Raw genomic sequence first — 12,211 nt, 5'->3', positions numbered from 1 at the left:
ATTCCTACATGGAAAATCAATAATTGTAACTTAGGAAACTTTTCTCAGTAGTTGAAGGAAATAGAAATATATATATATGTGTGTGTGTGTGTGTGTGTGTGTGTGTGTGTGTGTGTGTCTATATATGAGGGATTATGAGCATATGAATACATATGTGAATGTGTGTATATATTTTTACATGTATACATAGATAGAGGGCACAGGACCAATTTAACAGGAAGGGATGATATTTAAAAGGTGAAATTAAGAGGTGAGAGAGGAATATAATGAGAGGAGATGGGGAGAGACAGAATGGGGTAAACTATCTCATATAGAAGAGGCACGGAAAATGGTTAAAATGGAGAGGAAGAATAAGAAAGCAAAAGGGAATGGGTCAACCTTATTCCCATTGAATTTGGCTTGAGGAGGGAATTAAATACACACTAAATAGGGTATCTCACCCTACGGGGGAGTAGGAGGGAAAGGGATGAGAAGGGGGATTATGTAAGGGACGGTAAGCTGGGGGAGAGGGAAGTTGGAAGCACCCACTTTTTGAAAAGGGATTGGATCAAAGTAGAGAATAGAACAAGTGGGAGGTGGGATAGGAGGGAGAGAAATATAGTCAGTCTTTTACAATGTATCTACTATGTTATTGTTTTGCATTAGCTACACATGTACAACCTATACTGAACTGCTTATCTTCCTAGTAATGTTGAGTGACAAGGGAGGAAAGGAATGAATCTGGAATTCAAAGTTTTAAAATAAAATATTCAAATATATATATGTATATATATATATACACTATTATTAATACTATTTTACATGTGATTGGGAAATAAGATATATAGGCCCTGGGGGATAGAGATCCACTGGAAAAGTCGAAAAGGGTATGGGACAAAATATGGGAGAGAGCAGATTGGAGGAGGGGATATCCTGTGGGACTGCTATTTTGGGGCGGTGGGTAGGGGAAAAATGGGGAGAAAATTTGTAACTCAAAATCTGTTGGAAATGAATGATGTAAATCAGAAGTTAATAAAGCATTGGAAAAAAAACCAACTCTCCTTTGGGCCTGATTCTCCTTTGCTTCCTTAATACACCTTTCTGGCCACTTAAGGGAATAAAAAGTCTAACCATCATGGAGTGAGGACCCTTGTGAATTGGTGGGTATCTGAATACCACACAAGTCACTATACCCTCTCCTGCTGACCAGATGAGTTTACAGATGTGACTACATATATAGAAGCTAACTGTATCCTTGTTTCATAGTCTTTCTGTGTTAGAGCCTCCTATTATTAATTGTTCAATGACTTGTGAGTGTCTCATTTTATTCTAACATCAAACCTGAACTAATGAGATGCTGGTGTTAGCCTCTGCTGTCGTAGAGGGTAATGTAAATTACAAATACCTCTTTTAACCTCACTGTAGTCACCCTCTCCATGCCTATGTTTAAGGTATAAGTCAAATCTTACCTTTCTTCCAGCTTTTTGTAGTCATTCTAATTCTTATGGATCTCCCCTTTCTTAGAACACTGTTAGCAATTATTGTCTATGCCACATAATTTAGTCTTGTATTCCTGGATGCATAGTTTATAATTGCTTAACCTCCATCTGTCACACTGTGCTACCTGCCACAGTTTTCAACATACATTCTGGGGATATCAGTTGCTTCCCCCCCCAAAGGGATATTCTTCACTTATGAGTATTTTAGTCTTTAAAATATATACAAGAAATTATCTGGCCTTATCATTTTGCAAAATTGTATTTGTCCTTTAAAAAACCCACACAAATACATTACATATCTGGATCTCAGCACCATAGGGAGTTCCCAGTGTAGGAACTCCCTTCAAAAACATGCAATTCAAACTATTTATGACTTAGGTTTTGGGGAATTACCCGAGAGTCTTAGAGGTTAAGTCATTCTTGGTTCATACACTGTGTCACAGTGTCTCTTTTAAAAATTGGTAGCAAAAGGATATTGTGTCAGCAAGGGTAGGAATAGGGACTGGACCTGGTGTTTCATTAATGTAGGAAACTTCTGGATGAGGAAACTTTTTCTATCAATGCAGTTTGGCAACTTTTCTACAATTCTACAATGACAATAGAACGTTACTTATGGCATTAGGAGTTTAATTGACTATTTCAGGGTCACACAGTTAGTATGTGTCAGAGGCAGTACTTGGACCAAGATTTTCTTATTATGTTATTATTGTTATTGCAATTTTAAAAATACGACATTAGTGTTATAGGCTCAAATTTAATTTCTAGATTCTGAGTTTGAGAGTCTATGCTAAAGTACTTGCTATTTCTTTTTTTTTTTTAAATAGTTTTTTAAAATTGATCTCTTGTTTTTCCATTTCATAGACCTGCTTCTACATCCTTCCTCTACCCTTTCCAGTTGTCTCTCTGGAAATGTAACAAAGACTTAAAAAAATAAGTAGTAGACTAATGTATTCATTAGTTTTAAAAGTAGCTGTAAAACTAATGAATCTTTTTCTTAGTTTAAAATTTTTTGACATTATATACAGAGTTCCACACCTATGGAAAAGTGAGATGTGTCTTTTAATATTTTCTTCTGGATTCAAGCTAGGATTTTGTAATTTTGTGGCATGATTTGATCATTTTATAGTTATATATTTGTTTATGTAATTTATGTAATATATGTTTATATTTACATGGTTTTAGTCACTGCATATTTTCTTGGTTCTGATTATTTTCATTTATTTTTTCCATTTTTCTTTGTAGTCATCATGCTTGTCATTTCTTTTTCTTATGCTTGTCATTTCTTATAGAAAAGTAATATTCCAATAAATTCATGTGCCGCAGTTTATCTATTCCCAATTCATGGATGTCTTCTTTGTTTCTAGTTTTTTGCTACAAAAAAGATCGCTACTATAAATATTTTGCTGCATATTGAATGTTTCTTTTCTTTTTTCTTTTTGGTCAGTGACTTCCTTGGGATATATACTTAGCAGTGGAATCCTGAGTTACAACCCCTTCATTTATATAATTCCAAATTACCTTTTAGAATGATTATACTAAGGGGCGCTAGGTGGCGCAGTGAATAGAGCACCAGCCCTGGAGTCAGGAGGACACGAGCTCAAATCAAGCCTCAGACACTTAACACACACACACACACACACACACACACGAAAACTAGCCATGTGACCTTGGGCAGTCACTTAACCGCAGTTGCCCTCCAAAAAAGCAAAAACAAAACAAGAATGATTATTCTAATTAACAGCTCTATCAACAATACATTAGTATGACTCTCTTCTACAACCTCTCCAAAATTGACTATTCGCAGCTTTTATCATCTTTGCGAGTTTCCTCAGGGTTGTTTTGGTTTGAATTTTTTCTTGCTATTAGTAATTTGGAGCATTCTTACATGTGGTTGCTAATAGTTCACAATTTGAGAATTATTTTTTCATATTCTTTGATAACTTTTCTGTTGAGGTGATCAATCTTTGTCATATATATTTCTGTTGGCTGTCTGTATGTCTTGGATACTAAACCCTTAATGAAGAAATTTAATACAAAAATGTGGTCCCAGTTGAGCACTTCCCTTCTTACCCTCGACTTGTTCATTTTGGGTGTTCAAAACCTTTTTATCTTCATGCAAACAAAATTCCATCTTTTGTATTGTCATCACCTGTTGCTTATTTAAAATGAATCTCCTACTCATAATTGCAAAAGGTATACACAATCTACTTCTAATGTTTTTATGAAATGATCTTTAATAATTAACTTGTGTTCCCATTTTGAATTTATTGTGGAATAAGTACATGCTATTTCTAATACTTCATAGTAGATCTGTTCCATATTGATACTAATTCTCTATCTTTTGCTTTTTTTTTTGGAGGAGGGAGGACAGGACAATTGGGGTTAAGTGACATGCCCCAGTCACACAGCTAGTAAGTGTTAAATGTCTGAGGCCTTATTTGAACCCAGGTCCTCCTGACTCCAGGGCTGGTGCTCTATTCACTGTGCCACCTACCTGCCTCTAATTCTCTATCTTTAGAAAAACAACATATATAACATATCCTTCACACTATGGGAAGTAAAATGGGAATGTGTATCCTCATTGACAGTACAGGTTAAGAGACGCATCAAGATCTTTTAACAAAAATGACAATAATAGATGATATTAATATAGTCTTTAGGGGTTTGTAAAATGTTTTACATGCATTTTTCACTTTAGGTGGAAAGTCTAGATGAATATCATTGGAAAATCCAAATGAAATGTTGCAATTTGGTTTGATAATATTTTCAATTTACAATTTTAAGAAATATAATTCTTTATGTTGATTTGATCTTTCTAATGGTAATGCACTCTTGGTGCATAGGCCAAAGACTGGAAAAAATTCAAGGGGAACCTTCATTGCCTGAATAATAAAGAGACACTTATTTATCTTACTACTTACTCAGCCATACATAAAGACTAGGGAGTCATTTAATCTGTCTTGTAGTATATAAAAACTAAGGCCCAGAGGATGATGGTCTATACTGCATTCTCTCTTTTATTTTACTCCAGTTACTCAGAGGACAGAATAAGAAGAAATCATCTTTAAAACAAAGTTGAATTAATTTAAGTTAGGATCAAGGCATACCCTTCTGAAAACAAGCATGAAGGTTTGAAGACATATAATGAGAATCTTACTAGATCTGCAGTGATCTTAATAGAATAGATATCCAACACTGATGACTTCACTAAAACCTGTTCAGACCTAGGCAGCACATTTACAGCCCTTTGACTTGGTTTCATATTGTGAATTATAGGTTTTCATCAGTCAGACAAAAAACATGGGAAATGTTCCAATGAAGAAACATCTTTTGTTGTTGTTATTGAAAAGTGAAACTTTTGCACGTTCTAGTAAAATAACAAAGCCACAAGTTAACAAAACTAAAATTGACCTTATTCCTGAATTTCTTGATTCTTTATGAGGAATTATGAGGAAAAAACTAGATTTATTTGGGATGGTGGTGGGGAAGCTATATGTCATTCTCTTTGCAGATTTATTTATTTATTTTTTTGCAAAAGGAAATTGAGGTAGATTAATTTAAAATGGGGCTAATACTTTCAAACTAAAGGCAAGGTAGTTATGGCATTAGAAAGATTCCATCTTCTCTCCCCTTCCCCTAGTCTTGAGAAAATTTCAAAGTCTTTGAATTTGATTCATGTAATAAGTTTCAGAGGCAAAAACAAAATAGTTCTCAATTTCTCTGCCATGTATGTCGTTGACAACTGGAAAGTTCCTTGTATAGTCAGGGGAAAATGGAATATATTTCTGTCACCACCACATATGTCATTGATAGCTTGGAAGTGCCTTCTATAGTTAATGCTTTACACTGTTGAGTGTAGGTGATTTGTACTTTGAGTAAAAAAAACAAAACGGAATTTGTTTCCTGATAGCTATTGTCTATTGGTGGCCTATTTCTGCTCTTTACATGAACCATACTTTGATTGAAACTAGAAAGGAGACCTGTGTCCTCTAATTAATCTTGCGATGTTTGTGCTCTTTGAACTGTTACTTTTCTTTTTTCTCTTTAAAGTTTTTTTTAATTATTTTTAGTTCTCAACATTCATTTCCACAAAATTTTGAGTCATAATTTTTCTCCCTGTCTTTCCCATACCCCTTCCCCCAATCCATTCTCCCTTATATCCTCCCCCATCACCCTCCGAACTTTTTAGCAGGGCAAGATGGACCTCTATACTCCAGTGCCTGTACATCTTATTTCCCAGTTGCATGTAAAAAAACAATTTTTTAAAATGATTTGTTTTTAAAATTTTGAGTTCCAGATTTTTTTCCTTCCTCCTTCCTCACCTGCCACCCACTGGGAAGACAAGCAATTCAATATAGGTTGTTACATGTGCAGTTACCCAAATCATGTCATATTGTGAAAGATCAACTATATTTCCCTTCATCCTATCCCGCCCCCCACTTATTCCATTTTCTCCTTTGACCCTATCCCTTTTCAAAAATGTTTGCTTCTAACTACCCTCTCCCCCAATCTGCCCTCCCTTCTATCCCTTAATGTAGAAGTTGCTAGATCTTGTATTATCCTGATTGTGTTTCCACAATACTCAAATTGTTTCTTCCTGACTGCTTGTAATATTTTCTCCTTGGCTTGGAATTTGGCTATAATATTCCTAGGAGTTTTTTTGGGGGGGATCTTTTTGAAGAGGCAATCAGTGGATTCTTTCAATTTCTATTTTACCCTATGGTTCTGGAATATCAGGGCAGTTTTCCTCGATAATTTCTTAAAAGATGATGTCTAGACTTTTTTTTTGGTTATGGCTTTTAGGTAGTCCAATAATTTTTAAATTATCTTTCCTGGATCTATTTTCCAGGTTGGTGGTTTTTCCAATAAGATATTTCACATTGTCTTCTATTTTTTCATTCTTTTTTTTTTTAAAGCAATTGGGGTTAAGTAACTTGCCCCAGGTTACACGGCCAGTTATTTTGTGTTGGTGTTAAGTATCTGAGGCTGGAACCGATCCTGGGTCCTCCTGACTCTGGGGCCATTTTTTCATTCTTTTGGATCTGTTTTATAATATCTTCATTTCTCATAAAGTCATTAATTTTCATTTGCTCCATTCTAATTTTGAAGGAATTATTTTCTTTAGTGAGTTTTTGGACTTCCTTCTCCATCTGGTCAATTCTGCTTTTTAAGGCATTCTTCTCTTTATTGGCTTTTTGGACCTTTTTGTCATTTGAGTTAGTCTATTTTTAAGGTCTTATTTTCTTCAGTATTTTTTGGATCTCCTTTAGCAAATAGCTGACTCATTTTTCATTATTTTCTTGCATCACTCTCATTTCTCTTCCAAAATTTTGTTCTACTTCTCTAACTTGACTTTCAAAATCCTTTTTGAGCTCTTCCATGGCCTGTGATGAATTCATATTTTTCTTGGAGGCTTTTGATGCAGTTTTGACTTTGTTGTCTTCTTCTGGTTCTGTTTTGATCTTCTTTGTCACCAAAGAAATATTCCATAGTTTGATTTCTTTTCCTCTGTTTGCTCATTTTTTCAGCCAATTACTTGACTTTTGAGCTCTTTTGCCATGGTAGAACTCTGATTCCAGAGTGGAGAGTTCTCTGTCCCAAATTTCTGGGGATTTGCACGACTGTTGATAGAGCTACTTCTAGGCACCTGCCTCAAAACTGTGAGGAGGACTCCTCCACAGCCACCACAAGTTCTGCCATGCCAGTGTTCCTCCTCACCCCAGGACCACCACCCAAGACTGCAACCCAGATCTAAGCGGGGTAAAGCTAGAGAATCTTGCCTTAGTGCCAGCAAAGAGATTCCTGCAATTGCCCTCTGATCAGCTGCTTGTTCCCCCCCATCATTTGTGGACCTAGAACTCAGGAAGCAGCCACTGTTTCTGGGGCTGCTGTTGCTGCCATCTCCACCACTCTAGGGGTAGGGGCCAGACCTCACTCTTCTCTCACCCAGGTCCAACAGAGTTTTCCCACTGACCTTTTACTTTGTATTTGTTTTTGTGGGTTGAGAAGTCTGGAAACCACCACAGCTGCCAGTGATTCAGTCCCTGGAGGTTTGCTCCAGCCTGATTTGTGCTGGCGTGGCCCCCATGGGACTGCGCTCTGCTCCCAGTACTGCGTAATAGACCTTTGATGTCAGCCTGCCATGTTGTCTTCAGTGGGAGATTTGTTCCACTGTCATTTTGTGAGTTCTGTAGCTCTAAAGTTTGTTTAGTCATTTTTTACAGATATTGGAGGTAATTGGGGGACTAGCTCAAACAAGTTCCTACTTTTACTCCACCATCTTGCCTCCACCCTCCCATCAATTTTTTACTTCTGCCAATTTTCTTTTTTTCTTCTTTTTTTCTGCAGGGGGGGTAGGGCAATTGGGGTTAAGTGACTTGCCTAGGTCACATGGCTAATTTTGTGTTAGGTGTCTGAGGCTGGATTTGAACTCAAGTCCTCCTGACTCCAGGGCTAGTGCTCTGTTCACTGTGCCACCTAGCCTCCTCTTTCCTTTCTTATAAAATAAATTTTTACTAATGTCTTCTGTTTTTAACTTTATCATAGTTGTCCCAAGCATTTCTCCCCCTTTCCCTCCCAGACAGTGATACCATATAACCAATAATATTTTTTAAAAGGGGAAAAAATGGCACAACTGATTGATAACTTGAATAAGTCCCAAAACATTGAAATATGTGCCACATATAGACCTCTTATCTCCTCAAAAGGATGACTTGCAAGTGTCTTTATCTGAGACCTTGATCTTTATAATTTTGTTACATTTATTTTTACTTTTTTGGGTGTGTAGTTATATCCATTTACACCATTTTAAATTTAAACTTAAAATACCATTTTTACATTTAAATAAATACATTTATCTATAAATACATTTTATTTAAAATTCCAAACTGTCTTCCTCCCTCCTGATCCTATACTAAAGAAGGTTATCATTTGACACAGATACACACACATATATGTAAAATCATACTATAAATACTTCTATTTTTCAGTCCTTTCACTGGAGGTGTATAGAATCTTCTTTCATAGATCCTTTATAGTTGATTTGAGAAATTATAATACTCAGAAAAACTCATTCATTCACAGTAATTCTTCAAACAATATTGCTGTTACTGTATACAATGTTCTTGGTTCTGCTCATTTCATTCTTTATTATTCTGTGCAAACCTTTTAATGTTTTTACTCAAATCAGCCTACTCATTGTTTCTTACAGCACAGTAGTATTCCATCACAATCATGTAGTACAACTTGTATAGCCACTCCCTAATTGATGAGCATCCCTTTGATTTCTAGTTCTTTGAGAGCTGTTACATATATTTTAGAACATATTGATTGTTTCTCCTTTCTCGGATAACCTTGGGAAATAGACTTAATAATGTTATTCCTGGGTCAAACAGTATACACAGTTTTATAACTCCATAATTCCAGATTGCTTTCTAAAGTGGTTGGATCACTTCACAGTTCCAGAGAGTATATTAGTGTTCCTATTTTTCCACATCCCTACCAACACTTATCATTTTTCCCTTCTTTCATTTTAGCTAATCTTATAGGTAAGAGGTGATATCTCAAAATTGTTTTAATTTTCATTCTCATAATCAGTAGTGATTTAGAACATCTTTTTTCATTTTTTATAAATAACTTATTTTTTATTTTCTTTAGCATTAAGAGATGAAAATTATTGTTCTACTCCTAATTTGAGGGAGTCATAAAAATGTCACAGCATTTTTATTGTTAGAGCAATTTTTCATATACTTATATGTAGGTTTGATTTCTTCATCAAAAAGCTGCCTATTCATATCCTTTGACCATTTATTAATTGGGGAATGACTGGTGTTCTTATAAATTTCATAAAGTTATTTACATATTTGAGATATGAAACCTTTATTCGAGAAACCACCTAAACAATTGCAACTCCCCATTTTCTGCTTTCCTTCTATTCTTGTTTATGTCGGTTTTATTTTTAATTTAATATAACCAAAATTATACATTTTATATTTCACAATGTTCTCTATCTCTTGATTACTCACAAATCCTCCTATCTATAAGTCTGATAGGTAATGTATTCCATGTTTTTCTAATTTACTTAATGATATTTTCCATTATATGACATGTAAGGTCATTTATGCATTGTGACCTTATCTTCATAAATGGCTTAAGATATTGGTATACATACCCAATTTCTATCAGACTGCTTTCTAGTTTTCCCAACGATTTTTAAGAAATAGTGAATTCTTATCCCCAAAGCTTGAAACTTTGTGTTTGTCAAACACAAGTTTACCATAATAATTTACTACCATATATTGTATCTCTACTCTGTTCCATTAATCTGCCTTTCCATTTCTTAATCAGTACCAGATAGTTTGATAATTGTTGTCCTATAATATATAGTTTAATATCTGGTATTACTAAACCTCATTCCATTACTTTTTTTCATTTATTGCTTTTATGGTCTTGATCTTTTCTTCCAAATGAATTTTGTTACAAATTTTTTTAGTTCAATAAAATATATATTTTTGTAATTTTCTTAGAATGGCATTTAATGAGTAGATTAGGTAAATTGACATTTTTATTGTATTGGTTTTGCCCATCTATGAAGTTATTTTTCCAATTATTTACATTGGATTTATTTGTATAAAAAGTGTTTTATAATTATTTTCATGTAGTTTCTGGGTTTGTCTTTTATTTTATATTGTCTATGGTTATTTCAAATGGTATAACTCTTGCTATCTCATTTTGCAGGATTTTGTTATTCATTTACATTATAGTTACTGTGTATATTATTTTCTTGACTCTACTTACTTCAGTTTGCATCAATTCACATACATCTTTCCATGCTTCTCTTTATAGCATATATCATTTCTTTCAGCACAGTAATATTCCATCACATTCATGTGCCACAATTTGTTTAGCACTTGCACAATCAATGGACATCTACTTTGTTTCAAATTCTTTGACATCACAAAGGTGCTGCTATAAATATATTGGCGTATATGGTAAGTTATTTCTTATTGATGACTTCCTTGGAGCATGAGCCTAGAAACTGAGCCTCTTGTTCAAAAGGTATGGACATTTCAGTCACTTTATTTGCATAATTCTAAATTGTTTTCCAAAATGGTCACAGCTTTGCCAACAAGATATTGATGTTCCTGGGGTGTAGACTGTTCAGGGAAGACTAGTACCTCTGTTGTGAAGGCTGCCAAGCCCTTTTCAGGGCTGTTTTCCACCTTTGGTGTCCACCTGACTCACCCAACTCTCACCTGTGATTCCAAGAAGCTATTGAATGTGCCTTGATCACAACTCTGTAAACCACTTCAGCAGACAGGCTATACCAGGTTGAGAGTAACTGAGGAATCTCAAAACCATCAGTGAATTAGGGGAGTGTTTACTCCAAGCATATGAAGCATTCCTGGACCAAATGGGTGGATGAGAACAATTTGTTCCAACAGCCATGAAGGTAGTTGAAGCAGGTGCTTCATTATGAGTGCTGCAAGCTTGGTTAGAAATAAAAGATGCCAAGGTCATCCATTGCATCCTGATCCATAACCATCTGTCTTGACTTCTGTCTTACCCCTGGACAGTGATGACTCTGGAAAAGAGAGGCCAATGACTTTGTACAACTCTGCCTCAAACACAATTTTTGCATGAGACAAAACACATCATCCATGCCATTTTACCATTTTTACTTACCTGAAAGTCCTGTAGTGACAAGTAAGTGATGAAGCAGCAGATGCGGATACAGTGGGAGTTGTTGTCATAACCCTGCTTAGGCCATAGGGTCATCTTCCCACTGGACTAAAGCACCAGTGGTATTCATCAGCCCCCTGGGTGTCTGAGAAGTCTTTTTAAGGGCCACACCACTTACCTCCTGGCATGAGGAAGGACCAGAAAACATGCCCTAAAAATTGTTTGCTTCATCCAGCTTTGACCTGTTTGCCATGGCCAACGGAAATTCCACAGTGTAGTCAAAACATAAAAAAAAAAATTACAAAAGCTTTTGTGAAGATGATTCAACTCACCATTGGTACACAGACTATGTGCACACTTATGGACAGCATGGAATCCAGTAGACCTAAAAGATGAACAGCTCTTGTTGCAAGAGAGCTCAGCAAGTATCAATCCAAATAGCAGCTCTGAGTGAAACAAGGCTGGTAAATGAAGTCGGAGCTGGATAGATGTTTTTCTGGGTTGGCAGCAATGATGGGGAGCATTGTGAAGCTTGCATAGTTTTTGCAAACAAAACCAATCTTGTCAACACCCTTGTATGCCTCCCAAAAGAGGGGCTGACAGACTTAAGACAATGTGATTGCTTCTTTCAGGAAAGTGCCATACCACCATCATCAGTTCATATGTTCCCACCATAATGAACCATGATGAGATAAAAGAAAAACTTTATGAAGATCAAGAAATCTTCATCAATAATGTGCTTGAGAACAAGCTTATAATTCTGGGTGACTTTACTCCCAGAGCAGGCACAGACATTGTAAGGAGTCCTTGGGAGGCATGAAGTTGGAAACAGCAACAGCAATGGTCATTTACCGCGGAAGAATTGTGCATCTCATGACCTCCTCATTACCAAGACTGTCTCTATTTACCTAAATGCAATAAAACTTTATGGATGGGCCCTCACAGCAAACATGGGCATTTAATAGAATATGTCATTGTAAGGATCAGAGACAGACAGGATGTGAGAGTAATGAAGGCAGTCTGTGGTACAGAGTACCGGACCAATCATAGAC

The 12,211-nt window shown here is 35.8% G+C and overlaps 1 pseudogene; it reads right to left on the bottom strand.

Annotated features, from left to right (window-relative positions):
- Window positions 1-11,255, bottom strand: part of LOC138166361 (protein DBF4 homolog A-like) — a 94,134-nt pseudogene extending 82,879 nt beyond the window's left edge.
- Between the last annotated feature and the right edge of the window lie 956 nt (window positions 11,256-12,211).

The sequence above is a fragment of the Petaurus breviceps genome, unplaced genomic scaffold (assembly GCF_028583685.1).
Source record: "Petaurus breviceps papuanus isolate PSGF00001 unplaced genomic scaffold, PetGlider_PUasm1.0 221, whole genome shotgun sequence".
Taxonomy (NCBI): Eukaryota; Metazoa; Chordata; class Mammalia; order Diprotodontia; family Petauridae; genus Petaurus; species Petaurus breviceps.
Note: the sequence above shows the minus strand (reverse complement) of the source record. Positions and strands in the feature narration are given on the sequence as shown.